This window comes from Budorcas taxicolor, chromosome 5 (assembly GCF_023091745.1).
Source record: "Budorcas taxicolor isolate Tak-1 chromosome 5, Takin1.1, whole genome shotgun sequence".
Lineage (NCBI taxonomy): Eukaryota > Metazoa > Chordata > Mammalia > Artiodactyla > Bovidae > Budorcas > Budorcas taxicolor.
The window spans coordinates 8166456-8183364 of record NC_068914.1 but is presented as its reverse complement, the minus strand read 5'-3'; the positions used below and the strand labels follow the sequence as shown (position 1 = coordinate 8183364).

At 44.2% G+C, this 16909-nt stretch overlaps 1 protein-coding gene across 1 annotated transcript in view; it reads left to right on the top strand.

Annotated features, from left to right (window-relative positions):
- NRG3 (neuregulin 3) overlaps positions 1-16909 on the top strand; it is a 1234309-nt gene that overhangs the window by 923754 nt on the left and 293646 nt on the right. The window lies entirely within an intron of this gene.

Below are 16909 nucleotides of genomic sequence, written 5' to 3'. Positions count from 1 at the left end.
GTCAAATGTGAAATTTTTCCTTTATCTGTAAATAATCTGATCTTTCAGTGACTGCTGCAGTTGAATCACCACTAAGAAAGGGACTTTTATTGAATCAGCAGTTTAGTTCAGTGAAGATAATGACAGGCATTTTCAGATTGTAAAAGCAATGTTTTGGTTTCCTGAATACCAAACATGCATAACATAAACTTTAGCAAAATACCATGTATTGATGGCAGCCAGTGGTCACCCTGTCTGTGAATGTGCAGGTTGCTGTATAATGAACATGTTAAGCGAGCCTTCAACACTTTTTCAAAGTGCTTATTTTTATTCCCCCCCAACCCTGAATTTTTAAGTACGTTTCCCTGAGTAAACAGAATATTTTTTTAAAGAAAATTTTTGTGTAATTCAATTTGCTTGTGTTTTATCTTGACAAGGCAAGCTGCCACCATACAGCATTAACTATTCTTTTCTTAGCAAATTTAGCTCTCATAAAGAAAAGGTTACTGCCTAAAAGCCAGCCAAGCTGGCCATGGTTGATCTCTGTTCTCTGAAATGTGAGGCTCTGGTCTATAGGAGTTTCCCAGATAGGGGATAGTTACTGGAGTGTGTGGTATCTTTTCTATCTTGTAGTTTTAGCCACTTGCTCAGCTGATGTCTAAAAGGTATGATTGTGGCTGGAGACGTGTATTTGCTGCATTAGAAAGCATAAAAAGAAGAATGGATTTGTTGATTTCATTTTCTTTTTATTCACTTTGATGTACTTTGTTTTCCTTTGTTTTCCTTTTTTTTTTCTCTTTCCTTCTTCCTTATTCTTCCCTTCTCTTTCCTTCCCTTTTATTTTCCTTTTTCCTTTCTCCTTTTTATTATTTTCTTTCTTACCTTTGCTCCCTGTCTTCCTCCCTCCCTCCCTTCCTTCCTTTTTTCTTTTCCTATATAGCTGTAGAATACCTGTTCGGTACAGGGTACTGGAGCAGGGCTTGCATGCAGAACAAAATAGGTAAAATAACCTTTCTTTATACAATCTAATAAAACCTTTGCCATTCTATTAAACATAACAGTCCATCACTGCAAATGTTGCGAATGAGACCACTGTACGTGTTGAAGAAATCAGGACTTGAGAAACCAAGCACCGCACTCAGAGTTGGAGAATTCAGGTTTTTTATGCCGGTGGGCCCAGAGGAGTTAAGCCTCCAAGCTCTGAGCTCCAAACAAAAGGGTTACTGAGTTTTTATACATGGACAGGCATGATTAAGCGGGTTTGCAGGGGTTGGGTGATTGCAAAGAGCAGGACAAGGGTGAGTGAGATAAGGCCTAATTCCTAGCATTGTGAGTCCCCACTTTCTGAGACTACATGGCCTATGTGATCCGGACTTTGCAAGGAGCAAGCCGAGTTACAGAGGCAGAAGGAGCAGGAGGTTTTGTAAAATTTTAACTTTTCCTTTTCACTCCCTCCTCTTGATGCTTCTGTCACTCACTGTAGAAAGCATTATCTCATGTTTTGGTAGGACATTCAGAGCTCCCCTTCATTTAGGGGGCTATATTGAATTATTATCATTTGTAACTTTATGGATTCAATTTGAGAGGTTATGAACTGGGTAATAGCATTGAGCATACAAGGGCCAAAAAGGAGCGCCACAAAGAACATGAAGAGAGGACTGGTTAAAGGAAAAAGCCATGATGCCCAGCTCCAGATATTGTTCCAGTTATCCCAGGCATTTTCTAGTCCCTCTCTCCTATTGATGATTTGTTCCCTTAGCTGTTGGGCCATGTTGCTAACTATTCCTGATTGGTTTACATAAAAGTGGCATTCTTCATTCAAGAAGAGGCAGAGTCCTCCCTTTTCAGCTGTCGGTACGTCTAGCCCTCTCTTATTCTGTAAACTCACCTCAGCCAGGGAATCTAGTTGGTCCTGTGAGGCCACTAATGACTTGGCCACTCTCTCAATGTCGTCTGTGAAGTCCTTGGATAGTGTATGGTAGAAGGTGGTTGATGAAACAATCCCTCCTATTCCCAGACCTATCCCAGCCGTAATTGCCAGGCCAACTAGTAGGGGTATAAACTGGATGGCTCTTTTTGACTACATGTGTGCTGCCAGAGTAACAGTGACAGTCTGGTTGGTAGGGACAGTATTCATCCCGGGAGTGAGGAAAGCTAAGGGGCAGATACTCCTCCAATTGACCAGTAGACATAAGTAAACAGCTGTCCCACAAAGAGGCCTTGATGGGGGCAACACCATATTGTGTTTGTGGGAGGATGAGTGAGCCACTCACCTTCTAAAGTTTGATTACATTTGTTCCTGGTTAAACTGCCTACAGGTTCAGTCCCTCCATCATTTGTAAAGCCTTCTGGAGCCTTCTGGGTTAACTCAATTGCCCTTAAGACTGGCTCTTGTAGGGGGGGATCTATAGGAGTTCCCATGGCTGCTGCATTATTCCCTGGTACTGGTGTAGCTAAGTACTGTGGAGCTCCTAAGGGTAAGCAAAGCCAGCAATCCCTGGGCAGCTCGGCGCTGGTGTCATTAAGAAGGCAAAGACTTGCGTTGATAACCGGGTACAGACGAGGGTCTAAGAGGGAGTTAACTCTGGAACCTGGGTCATACAGCCAACAGGCAGAGCCTGATTTTTTAGAGCAAAGATGACCCATGATTTCGTTTGTCTGCATTATTGTTCCTGTCCAATAGGTTTTTCCATTTATTTGGCAGACAGACACTTGGTCTGGGTTGTAACATCTGCATGGCATTTGGGGGTAGATGGAGGCACAGGGGCATGTTGGCAATGCCATGGTGTTGGGATACCACCTGGGGTTTGGATCCTCTGGTGGAGGGAAGATAGTGGCAGTGAGGAGTATAACTGGAAAGCATTTTTGGCACCCAGACCTATGGACATGCATCTCCTGGTTATGAAGGCAGTAGGTGATTGGCCTACAGGATTGGCTATCTATACATTGTTCTAGCTGATGGTTAAGTAAGTGATTTTCCAAGGGTTGACTGTAATGTTGACAGGTACATGATGGATAAGGACCGGCACCATCTGTTATAGCAAGAGACACCAGAAGGCTGCAAGCAGCCTGCACATAACAGATAACTGAGCACTAACAAAAAGTCTTCTCCCTGTATTTGGGTTGCCACGGCTACAGCAACTGAGCCTGTTTTGAAGAGGGGTCAACTATACTGTGAGCAATTTAGTTAGGTAGGGAGAATCAATCATAAGAGACATCTAATAAGAATGAGGCTTCCCACTACTGTGAGATAACAGACAGCTAACCACAGCTTCTGACCCAAATGCCAGTCCTGGAGTGCTACTGAAGCTAGTCCTGTAGTGAAGAGCACAGCAATAATACCAATCAGTGACAGAGGCCAGAGCTGACAATGAGAATCCATCTATATTTTGATAATCAGATCCTCAAGCTTCCACCATGCATTGACCAGCCAGCTGCTGGAGTGTGGCTGGAGCAAGGCTGAAGAATCCTCAAGCTTCTGCTGTCCTTTGACTAGTCAGCTTCTGGAGTGACTACAGCAGGGCTCAGCGTCCTTCGTGGCTGATGGCTGTTGTTTTTGGAACCAGACCTTAAGGGGATTTTCGGGGTCCCGAACTGTTTTCCAGGTGTCTGCACCACAGGAAGCCACTGCCTTCTTGACTCTGGTGTGGTGGATCCAAGGGATGATGCCTGTAACTTTAATAGTGGTAGGGGTTGCCAGGACGACCATGTGAGGCCTGTCCAAACTGGCTGAAGCGGTTCCTTTTTCCAGTCTTTTACCCATACCTCATCTCCTGGCTGATAGGGATGAGCCCAATTGCCCAAAAGAATGGGTGGCCTTTCTAAGATTTCTTGGGTGATATGGTGGAAGACTTTTCCCAAGGCCTGGAGGTGTTGGGACATCTCCAGGTCAGCTAGTTGTTGGGGGTCTCCCTTGAGTTTTCCTATCACTGGGGGTGTTCTCCCATATAAGATCTCAAAGGGAAAGTAGCCTGAGGACCTCAGGGTGTATTGGGCTTGGAGTAAGGCTAGGGGTATCATGTCAAGCCAAGATAACTGGGTCTCCTGTCAGAGTTTAGCTAATGTAGTCTTGAGGGTCCGATTCATGTGTTCAACTTTCCCTGAGCTCTATGGCCTGTAAGGGCTATAAAGCTTCCATTTGATTCCCAGCGTCCTGGACAAAGTCTGGATTATCTCAGACACAAAAGCTGGCCCATCGTCAGACACTATGGAGAGAGGCAGCCCATATCTGGGGATTATGTCTCTTAGCAGGGCCTTGGCCACTGTTCATGCCCATTCAGTGCACGTGGGATAGGCTTCAGCCCATCCCGAGTACGTGCAGACTATCACAAGTAAATACTTATAGCCCTGTAGGGCTTGACTTCAGTAAAGTCCACTTCTAGACCTTCAAATGGTGGTGTCCCAGCTGTCTGCACCCTGGGCTGGGTCTTGGTCCTTGGCTGGCATTTTGTGCACAAGTCACACATCTAGCACTAATCTGGGCGCACAGGGCTGGGAGCTCAGGGGTGAAATAGTTGCTGCTCAGTAAGCTTTCCAGCTCAGTTTTTCCCAAATGAGCTGTCTCATGGTGTCATTTTACCAGCTAGTCTCTATATTGCTGGGGACAAAGAGTCTTTGGTTCCAGAGCTTCCACCAGCCCTCTTTTGTTTTTTTTTCAAATATTCCTCCCTTATTTAGAGCCCATTGATCTTCTTCCTTGGTATCTCTTGGAGATGGAGGCAATTCTGGTGCCAAGAGGACGTTGAAGATTGACTTGGGGCCCACTGTGGGGCTGGGTTGGGTCACTGCCTCCTTGGCTGTCTGGTCAGCCAACCCATTTCCTTTGCTGATTGGATCAGTTCCTCGCTGATGGCCTTTACAATGTATGACTGGCACTTGGGAAGGCTTCCAGACTGCTGCTAACAGCTGAAGGATTTTTGTTTGTTTGTTTTTAATCTCTCTTCCCCCTGCTGTCAATAGTCCCCCCCCCCCCCCGACTTTTTTTAATAAATGGCTCCATGAACATGTAAAGTAGCAAAGGCATACTTTGAATCAGTATAGATGTTGACTCGTGTCCCTTCGGCGTGCCTTAGCACCTGGGCGAGTGTCCATAGCTCAGCCCATTGTGCTGACCACCCTTGTGGCATGCCTCAGCCTTCACTATCTCATCAGTTGTTACGGCATAACCTGCTTTGCATTGCCCATCTTGGATGAAACTACTTCCGTCAGTGAACAGTTCCAGTTCTGGGTTCTGGAGGGGAATGTCTGTCAAGTCCAGCCTGCATGAATAAATTTCATCTATGACCTCCTCGCAGTTACAATCAGGGGTTCCCACTTCCATAGGTAAAAAGGTGGGCAGGGTTCAGTGTCTGCACAGTCCTCAAGTTGGACCCATGGTTTTTCTCAAAGCAGTCCTTGATAGTGAATCATCCTGGAGCTGGTCAGCCACTTATGCCCCTGGCTATTCATCAGGGCAGTAACAGCATGGGGAACCTTTACATTTATATTTTGTCCTAGAGTAAGCTCACCTGCTTCTCTGACCAAAACCGCAGTGGTAGCTAATGCCCGGAAGCATGGAAGCTAATGCTTGAAAGCATGGCAGCCATCCCACGGCCACTGGATCCAGTCATTTGGACAGTTATGCTACCAGATGCTGCCATGGCCCAACTGTTTGTGTGGGAACCCTCAGTGCAGTGTGCTTTTTCTCATGTACAAAGAGGTTAAAGTCCCAGGTCACTTCTAGAAGCCCTAATGCTGGCGCACTGGCACACTGGCGAGTATCTATCTCCTTGAAGACCTTTTCCTGTTCAGGTCCCCACTCCAGGGGGCCCTTACCAGATCCTGCTGTGGCTTTAAACAAAGGCTTGGCGATTTCAGAGAAACCTGGTATTCAGATCCAGCAGAATCCAGCAGCCCTGAGGAACTCATGGACTTCTTTCTTGGTGTCCCGCCAAGGTATTGAGCAGATAGCTTGCTTCCTCTCATGTCTGAGCACCCAGTGCGTTTTTGTGATGACAGACCTGAGATACTTGACCTCCTGTCTGCAGATCTGAGCCTTTTCCCATGACACCTTGTATCCTGTGGTGGAGAGTAGAGCCAATAGGGCTTTGGTGCCTCTCCAGCAGTCCTCTTGGGTGGGACTGGCTAGCAACAGGTCATCCATGTACAGGAGCAGGGTGTAGTTGAAAGTTTCTCTGGGAAAGACAGCAAGGTCTGCAGCCAGGGCTTCACCAAACATGGTAGGTGAGTTTTTGAAGCCTTGTGGCAGTCGGATCCAAGTCAGCTGTGTCTTGCCCCCAGTGAGTGGGTCTTCCCATTCAAAGGCAAACAAGGGGTGGCTGGTGACAGCTGGAGGCAGAAGAATGTGTCCTTGAGATGGAGGCAGGTGAACCAGCTTGCCTGAGTGGGTAAGAGACTCAGGAGAGTGTAGGGATTTGGGGCCACTGGATGGACGGTGACCACTGCACTGTTGATGGTGTGGAGGTCCTGGATGGGGCAGTAGTCATTCCCTCCAGACTTTTTGACTGGTAAGATTGGAGTGTTCCAGGGAGACTGGCATTCAATTAGGATCTCAGCATCTTGTAGGCACTGGCTGTGGTCCCAAATTCCCAGGCATGCCTCTTGTGGTACTGGATATTGTTACTGTCTAACAGGAGTGGCTCCTGGCCTCAGGTCCACTACAATGGGGATATAGTTTTTGGCCAAACCTGGGGGCCGCTTCTCTTCTCAGACATCAGGGAATTCTTTTAACAGTCTTGGGGGATTTATTTGTTCCCTTCCTGAGGAATAGAGGCACCATTCATCTTCCCTGGGCATGGTCACAGCAGTCATCAGAGCCGATTGGCTCCCCAGGGTGAGGCTCGCAGACTTTCCAGGGGCAAAGGTGATTTGTGCCTCCAGCTTTGTCTGTAAGTCTCTACCCAGCAGGGGAATGGGGCATCCCAGTAGGTAAAGAAATTCATGAATCACCAGATGGCTCCCTAGCTGACACGGACAGGCCTTGCAAAATGAGTGGGGTGCCATGTCCCATGTGGCCCCAACAATAGTTGCTGTTCGGCCTGTGAAGGGAGCCACAGGTGTGGTTGCCACAGAGTGTTCAGCTCCGGTAGCCACCATAAAAGTCATTGATTGGCCCCCTACTTTCATCGTGACCGTGCGATCCCGGGGGCCCAGGATCAGGGAGCCCAGTCTTCCCTAGTCTGATTCTGCTCTGGCCAGGCCAGTAAGGTTTTGGATGGCCGGCTCAGGCTGGTACCTTTCTTTGTTGGGTTGACTGAACTTCTTCAACCTTTGGATGTCCCGCTGCGATGGGGGCACTCATTCTTTCAGTGTCTGGTCTCTTTGCAATAGGCGCACTGGTCATGGCATAGTGGGAGTCTCTTCTTCATTTCCCCGTGAGGGGACAGTCTGTTTCACTTGGTCAGAGCTCCTCAATGCTGCTGCTAGCAGGGCTGCTTTCTGTTTCATTTTTTTGTCTGCTTCTCTTTGGGCTTCACGGTCTCGGTTCACAAAGACTTTATTTGCTACCTCCAGGAGCTGTGTAGCATTCATCCCAGTGAAGCCTTCCAGTGTTTGGAGCTTTCGTTGGATGTCTGCACAAGATTGAGCCCCAAAGGCAGCATTAATCATTTGCTGATTCTCGTGTGTCTCAGGATCGAATGGGGTTTATGTCTGGAACACTTCACACAATCTGTCATAGAAATTGGTGGAAGTCTCATCTGCTTTTGGGATTATCGTTGTAATTTTGGACATATTGGTGGGCTTTTTGGCTCCTGCTCAAAGTCCATGTAGAAGGACATCATGGTAGTGACCAGGGTTTCTTGTCCTTCTCTGGTATTGAAATCCCAATTAGGTCTCATCTCTGGCATTGTATCTCGTGCCCATCTTTCTACATCTAACACTTCTGCAGGGACTTGTCCCCAGAGCCATTTCTGGGCTTCTGTTGAGATGCATCACCTTTCTTCAGTAGTGAAGAGAGACATAAGGAGCTGGCAGCAGTCATCCCATGTAGGCTGATGGATGTGGGAAATGGACTCTAGGAGGTCAGTCATAGTCTGTGGTTTATCAGAGTATGATGGGTTATGGTGTTTCCAGTTTAGGAGATCAGTAGTGCTGAAGGGCTGGTAATAGAGGATGGAGCAACCAGGCTGGACTGAGCCATCCTCGTTCACTTGTTGAGGACCTTGAGTTTCTCACAGTGGCATCTGATGGGTCATGGCCAGCTGGCTAGATTGTTCGGCCAAGCAGAGCTGCTTCCCTACTGGCTTGGGGCTGGAGTCTTGCTTATGAGGTAGTGCAGGGGACATGGAGGGAGGTGGACTGTCTGGCAATGGGTCTGGTGCTGGCTGTGCCGAGGCTTGTGGAGTCAGGGAAATGTTTGGCAGGGGTAGCAGTGGGTCTCCCACTGGATATCCCTGGAATATAGATTTTTTTCCCTTCTTTCTTTTTTCTGAGTGGTTGGACCACAAACACCCTACTCTATCCCTGTCGGTTGTGCTAAATCTTGCCCATGGGGGCAGGGTCTGTGTTATTAGAAGCCAGGAGTCTATGTGCGGAAACTGATCTGGATGTCCTGGAGTCCCAGTGACTACCTGGTGTACTGCTTGGACAATGGGCAAGGTCGAGTGCCCTCTGGCAGCCATCCAACATCAAAGGATGGCCAATTGAGCTCATATAAGTTATGAAGCTTCCTGGGGGTCATCTTGACTCTGTAATCCCCTACAAACCCCTTCTTAAAGTTCTTTATCATGGAATCTAAAACTGTTGGCTTAGAGGAACTTCTACCCATGTTGACAAATGTAATCTACCTGGCAGCGTTTTGAGGAAATCTTAATCTCTTAGATGTTGGCTCACGGAGTCAGTCGACAGAAGAATAACCAGAATAACCATTAATTTCTCCCTCCCTGTGTTTCCTGCCCTGAGTCAGCAGTGCAGAGACAAACAGGGGTGGGTGCCCCCTCAAAAGAGCAGACCATTCAGGTCCCCCCTTGGCTGCATCCCTGGGGGGAATGTAGGTGCCTCTTAGCATTGGCAGATCAGTATAAACCCCTGATCTGGATCTGTCTCACAGGGAGGGATTGGGTTCCCCCCAGAGGCAGACACTGCCTTGAGCCACATGAGGCCACCACAGAACCACAAGATAGGGCCCACTCGGACTCCACAGCCATGAAGTCCATGAAGCCACAGAATCAAGCCTGAAGGACAGGCGAATCAGGCCACGCACTCGTTCACATTCATTTTTTTTGTCTGCCTGGTCACTCTCCCGAGGGAGATTTAAGATGCCTCTTAGCATTGGCAGGTCAGTATAAACCACCAACTTGGACCAGCGAAGGGCGGGATCAAATCCCCCAGAGACTGGCACTGCCTTTCAGTCTTATGAGGTTGTCATGGACCCGCAGGTTTTGGACCTTCTCAGGCTCTATAGTCTTAGGACTGTGGAGCTCACTTTCACTTTCTTCGATCAGCAATTATGCATACACAGTCACTCAGAGGTTATACAATGCTTCCTTTTTCCCAAGTCCCCAGGTCTCTCTATCTGATGCTCCCTTCCTGGGAGCTCCAAGGTGGTGATCAGTCTCCTCTTCTACTCACTGGGGTAGGACCTCACTGGGAACTGGGCCCAAGGCCTTACCTGATCCTGTGGCCATTCCTGGTGAGTTGGTCCATCCCTCCAATGAGTCCGGTTGGGGCTCGGCTGTCCAGAGAGTCGGAACCCCAGTCCAGAAGAGAACCTGGAATACCATCAGGTGGTGCTCCTCCTCATTCGTCTCGGGGCCTCTCCACTCCAACCCCAGCCCGGCTGAGCCACCAGTCTGGCTGTCATGGTTGGAATCTCGCCGGGGCCTCCAGAAATGTTGCAGAAACCAGTACTCAAGAAACCAAGCAGCACGCTTGGAGAGCTGGAGAACTCAGGTTTATTCGCTGGTGGGCCCAGAGGAGTCAACACTCCAAGCTCTCCGCACCAAACAAAGGGGTTACAGGGTTTTTATACATGGACAGAAATGATTACGTGGGTTTGCAGGGGCTGGGCAATTGCAAAGAGCAGGACAAGGGTGAGTGCGATAAGCTCCAGTTCCTAATATTGTGAGTCCCCACTTTCTGAGGCTATGTGACTTATGTGATTCAGGCTTTGCAAGGAACAAGCTGAGTTACAGAGGCAAAAGGAGCAGGAGCTTATGTAAAATTTTAACTTTCTTCTTCATAAGGACTGTGTGCTCCTAAAAGAAAAATGATCCTGTGATCAGTCACTAACGCTGAAAACCTTGGTCCTGCTGCCAACTGAAAAAAGATGCACAACTTGAGAGTTATAAGTTAAGTTTTACTGGGGGCAAAATGAGGACTGCAGTCTGGGAGGCAGCCCCTCAGCTCTGAGAGACTACTCCAAAAAGGCAGTGGGAGAATATATAAGGTTTTGGTGAAGGGGGAGTTCAATACCATTAAGCACTCATTTTAACCATTTTAATGAAAGGTTTTCTGCTAGCCAGGAGGATCTGATGTCACCATGAAGGGATTTGGTGCCTTTCTAGATATGAGGAGATGCAAGGACTGGGATCATAAAAGCTATTCCTAAAAACATCCAACTACCTGAAGACCTGTCCCAGCAGATTCCCTGGAGCACAGAGTAGTTCCCTTCACCCTGAACTCCTTCAGGGGGCGTTGAAGGTCAACAGCTACAGCAGCACAGGGTTCAGTCTCAGCAGAGGCAGTTGTCAAATGCTCTTGTTGTTCAGTTATTGGCATCGGTCTTGGCAAGTGCCAATTTGCAGTTGACACTATATACATAAAAATATTTAAGGCAACAATATTTAATATGGTGAGAAAATAGACAGTTTAAAAATTATGTTTAAGTAGAACATCATATGACATATTGATTGTGTTCTAATAAATTATCATTAAAATAAGAACTGTATGAAATAGTCCTATTAAGTGAAACAGCAAGATAGAAAAATATTTTCATTCAAGATTGCAATAAGGACTTCCCTTTGTCCAAAGGTAGGGGGAAAAAACACACCATAATGCTAAAAGGGAATTTTAAGTTTTGGGGTTATAGAAGTATGTGGGGTTTTTTTTCCTTTTTATTATGTTTTCTATAAAATGACACATCTTTAAGTGAATCAGAATGGTAGAGTGCCCTGTGTTGGGCTGCATTAAAAGAGGCCTGCAAGGCTTATGCTTGCCCAGCTTCAAGACCAAAGAAAAGACAACCTCAGAGTCTGTAAAAAAAAAAAAAAAAAAAATCAATGGTTTAATGAATGGTTTAATATTTAAAGCAGGGCCTAAGAGTGAGTCCTCCACCCTATGTGTCAGATGGTGAACAGAACTTGGCAGAAGACTTCGTTGAGAGAAGAAGAAATGCAAAAAGGCAAAGTGGTTGTCTGATGAGGCCTTACAAATAGCTGAGAAATGAAAAGAAGTGAGAGAAGGAGAAAAAGAAAAAAGGAGAAAAGGAAAGATAAATCCATCTGAATGCAGAGTCCCAAAGAATAGCAAGGAGAGATAAGAAAGGCTTCCCAAGAGATAAATGCAAAGAAATAGAGGAAAACAATAGAATGGGAAAGACTAGACATCTCTTCAAGAAAATTAGAGATACCAAGGGAACATTTCATGCAGAGAGGGCATAGTAAAGGACAGAAATGGTATGGACCTAACAGAAGCAGAAGATATTAAGAAGAGGTGGCAAGAATACACAGAAGAACTATCAAAAAAAAAAAAAAAAACTTCATGACCCAGATAACTATGATGATTTGATCACTCACCTAGAGCCAGACATCATGGAATGTGAAGTCAACTGGGCATTAGGAGGCATCACTATGAACAAAGCTAGCAGAGGTGATGGAATTCCAGCTGAGCTATTGCAAATCCTGAAAGATGATGCTGTGAAAGTGCTGCACTCAATATAACAGCAAATATGGAAAACTCAGCAGTGGCCACAGGACTGGAAAAGGTCAGTTTTCATTCCAATCCCAAAGAAAGGCAATGCTAAAGAATGCTCAAACTACTACACAGTTGCACTCATCTCACACGCTAGCAAAGTAATGCTCAAAATTCTCCAAGCTAGTCTTCAACAGTATGTGAACCGAGAACTGCCAGATGTTTGAGCTGGATTTAGAAAAGGCAGAGGAACCAGAGATCAAATTGCCAACATCTGTTGGATCATAGAAAAAGCAAGAGAATTCCATAGAAAACATCTACTTCTGCTTCATTAACTACACTAAACCCTTTGCCTGTGTGGATCACAACAAACTGGAAAATTCTGAAAGAGATGGAAATACCAGTCCACCTTACCTGCCTCCTGAGAAATCTGTATACAGGGCAAGAAGCAACAGTTAGAACTAGATATGGAACAACGGACTGGTTCCAAATTGGGAAAGGAGCATGTCAAGGATGTATACTATCACCTTGCTTATTTAACTTATATGTAGAGTACATCATCCACAGTGCCAGGGTGGATGAAATACAAGCTGGAATCAAAATATGCAGATGACACCACCCTTATGGCAGAAGGTGAAGAGGAACTAAAGACCCTCTTAATGAAAGCAAATTAAGAGAGTCAAAAAACTGGTTTAAAACTCAATATTCAAAAAGCAAAGATAATGGGATCTAGTCCCATCACTTCATGGCAAATAGATGGGGAAACAGTGACAGACTTTATATTTAGGGGCTCCAAAATTACTGCAGATGGTGACTGCAGTCATGAAATTAAAGACACTTGCTCCTTGTAAGAAAAAGCTATGACCAACCTAACAGCATATTAAAAAGCAGAGACATTACTTTGCCAACATAGATCCATCTGGTCAGAGCTATAGTTTTTCCAGTAGTCATGTATGGATGGGAGAATTGGACCATAAAGAAAGTGGAGTGCCAAAGAATTGATGCTTTTGTTGTGTTGGAGAAGACTCTTGAGAGTCCCTTGGACTACAAGGAGATCAAACCAGTCAATCCTAAAGGAAATCAGTCCTGAATATTAATTGGAAGGACTGAAGCTGAAACTCCAATACTTTGGCCACCTGATGGAAAGAACTGACTCATTGGAAAAGACCCTGATGATGGGAAAGACTGAAGGTGGGAAGAGAAGGGGACAACAGAGGATAAGATGGTTGGATGGTATCACCGACTCAATGGACATGAGTTTGAGCAAGCTCTGGGAGCTGGTGATGGACAGGGAAGCCTGGCGTGCTGCAGTCCATGGGGTCTTAAAGAGTTGGACATGATTGAGCACCTAAACTGAACTGAGGGGAATGGGAGAGAGTATTACCAGTTATAAGGGGAACTGACCTCAGGTTGGCTCATTGGTTACCAGGTAAACCAGTAGAGCGGCATGTGTTCCTCACTGCTCTTTGAATAAGATATCAGAGTGGAGGCTCTTTGAATAAGATATCAGAGTGGAGACATTCTGATCTAAAGCTAGAACAATCATTACATGAGGCCTGGGCAAGTGTGTAAGAACATCAGTCATGAGAGTATAGGTGAAACAGACATTGGTTGAGCAGAAGATGCATGGAGAACAGCCATCTTGAGGGTACTGAACATACACCTTGAAATTTAAAAAAAAAAAAAAAGCTAAACTAAAAAACTTTGAGAAACCTATAGATGAGTCCCTGAGACAGTTTAAATAGGCAAAACATTTATCTCCCATTCATCCACACATACATCCATTGATTTATACAATCACTTATTCTTTCCCTAAATACTTTCGATCTGAGACCCACAAAGGACCACTATTGGTCAGATTATGTTCATACTAAGGTGTACAAGGACTTCCCTGGTGGCTCAGACGGTAAAGTGTCTGTCTACAATGCAGGAGACCCGGGTTCGAGCCCTGTTTGCCTGAAAAATTCCGTGGATGGAGGAGCCTGGTAGGCTATAGTCCATGGGGTCGCAAAGAGTCGGACACGACTGAGCGACTTCACTTCACTTCAAGGGGTACAAACTGAGTTTAGCTCTGAGCCCCTCAAGGCTAGTGAGGGAGAAAAACATGGAGATATATAAGCGTGGGCATGATTCTGATGGAACCACTATTCCTTTGTGACCTTGGCAGATTTATTAAACCCCTGAATCTCAGTCTTGTTATCTGAATAATGCCAATAAAACTACCTATAGGCATCTATTACCATGATTGACAAGAGGTCATTTCCAGATGAATATTAGCCCACATCCTTTGCTCTTCACCATCATCATGCTGACACATGTTTAGAGTTTACATGTGTCAGGCACGGAGCCAAAGGGCTTTACCTAGATTATCTCATCAAACTTTCATAATCATAGTCCAGCAGAGTTACTGGCATTTGATCACAGTTTGTAGATGAACAAATTAAGCCGCAGAGATGTTAAATAAACTTCCTCCAAGGTCACACAGCTAGTTGATGCTGGGATCTAATTTATAATCCAAATGGCTTTAGGGCCTGAGCTTCCAACTGTGGGACTCTTTCTTTTCGTCCCTAGGCCCTTCCTTCCTCTAGTTATTTTCAATATGACATTTATCAGTCTAACGTTCATTGCCTGAAACTCAATGACCTGCAGCAAACATTATTCTAAGGAGCAATATTTGCACAATTTTCATATCTTAATGCAGCAACTTGAGCTTCCATCGAGATTTAAATCCCTAATGAAATTTCCTTGTCAAAATTCTTGCTGAAGGATCGTTTAATTTGCTGCTTATGATATCTTGGAATGACTCAATGCCCTGGAAATGAGTCCCTCCAACATCCTCCTCTGCTTTTCCTCCTTCCTCTCTTTCCTTCTCTCTTTTCTTTTTTCTCTCTCCATTTTTGGAATGCATGCTCCATTTAGTGAAATCCCAAGAAACAGGGAGTAGAAATCTCTGCTCTATTATTCCCCCCCAGGCAATGCAGATAGATGATCAGAAGTATGTTCTTTTATCAATTAATTTTAAACAATAATAATATCTCAAGTTGCATGCATTTAGGAAACGAAGCCAGGATGTCACTCTGAAAAACTTACTGCCTAATAGGACCAGTGGCCTCAGCCTGGGTCCTCAGGCCTGTTAATCTAAACACTCCCCAAAAACCTGCAGTCAGCTCTACTCAGAAAGAGTATTGGTAGGGAGTTTCCCAAAGACACCCATACCCCATCCTCTTGCCTTTCAGGATTTCATGTAGTATATGGAAGAGTGTGCAATGTGACAGCTACTAGATGGAAGGGCATAAGGAAAGTTTCTCTGAATTGGAAGTGTAAAAGATCTTGATTCTAATCCTGTGATCATTTGCTCTTAGTAATGCGGCCTTGAGTAAATCACAGTGTGTTGAGTCACAGTTTCTTGATCTATAGAAGAATCCTTCAGGTACCCTGGTTGAAAAAAGAAAACAACCCTCAGTACAGAGCAGGCTGTCCTGCAAGTCATTAAAAAGTGGGGTCGAATGCATAGCTGAAATAATCCGTACTGTATTCATTCACTCACTTATCCCCTAAATAATTAAGCACATATAAAGTGCACCATGCTGTGGATTCAAATAGTAATAATTAAGAATCCTACTATCAATAAACTCATAGTCTAGAAAGCTGCATTTATTTAAATTCAATTACAGGCTCCAAAGAATGTGCTGTGTATAATGTATTATTTTTTTTTTTAAATTCACTCATTCACTCAAACTCTTACTAATAGTTTGACATGGGGCAAGTTGCTTAACCTTGATGGGTTCTAGTTTTCTTCTTTATAAAATAAAATAGTGATTGTCTTTAATGCAGACAGCTTTTGTTGCATTAAATAAAATCCATTCAGAGTAGTTTGTGCTTGACACATAGTGAAAGCTTAATAAATGTTGTCTAGTATTATCATTATTTTTTATCTTAACGGTTATCATTACCTTTATAACTACATAGTGTTGCTGCATGAAACATTATCTGACCTTAACTATCTTTAGTTGCAGAGAAGCAAGAAAAAATTGTACAAATAAATGCAAATAAGGAAACACATTAAAATACAAGACAGTTGAAGGAACTTTTGTCAAAATGGGGGACAATAAAAATTCACCTAAAGTGGAAGGAAGGATATGGGTTGTTCAGGAAAGGCTTACCTAGGCAAGAACAATGTAGTGAGTTTTTCATGTGTAGTTCTGTGGCTGTGTACTGTTGCACAGGCTGAACACTGCCCAACATGCCAAGTATCAATCACACAAAAGTGTGAAGGATTCTCTATAGAGGTGCTCTACATGGCCTTGGTTAGGAAATTTCCATTAATAAGTTATATGGAGAAAGAGACGATTCTTGAAGGTACAAAGCATAAACTAATAACCACTTGCTCTTGGTCCATTAATTTTTACTAATGAGAGAGGATGTCTTCCTGACTGAAATCTACTCAGAATACTTAAGTTCTTACATTACTCTGTCCTCCAAGTAGTCGCAAAAACATTGCTAGTAGAATATATTAATGTGTAAAATTTTACATATTATTTTTTCTGGCCTTGAAAGAAGTGTAACAGAATTAATCAGATTTTGACCATGCCTCTTTGAATCTTACAAAGTCCACCAACTCTATCAAATCTATTTTGTTTTTTGATACTCAATCACTAATATCTTCAAGTCTACCCATTTGAATTGTACTGAATACTTAACTTTTACCAATTAAACATGCCAATGCACACTGTTTCTAGAACACTAGGAAGATACATATATTTACAAGAAATAAAACATTTATAATGGTCACAACACTCAGAAATAACTACCAGTATTCGTTTTAGACCATAGCATTCCAACTGTTCTGTAATTTTTATGTGGAATGCATAGTCACTCAAATTTGGAAAATATGTATGTCTACACTTAATATGTTATTTAAAAAGTAATTTGAAGTCCATGCATTGCAAAATGTGATATGATTACACATTGTAAAATGTAATAAGATGTTTCTGTTTTCCTAATTTTTCTTATCAACATTTTTATGTTTTCCTTATTTTCTACAATACATACTTACTAACAATAATTATGTGAAAAGATG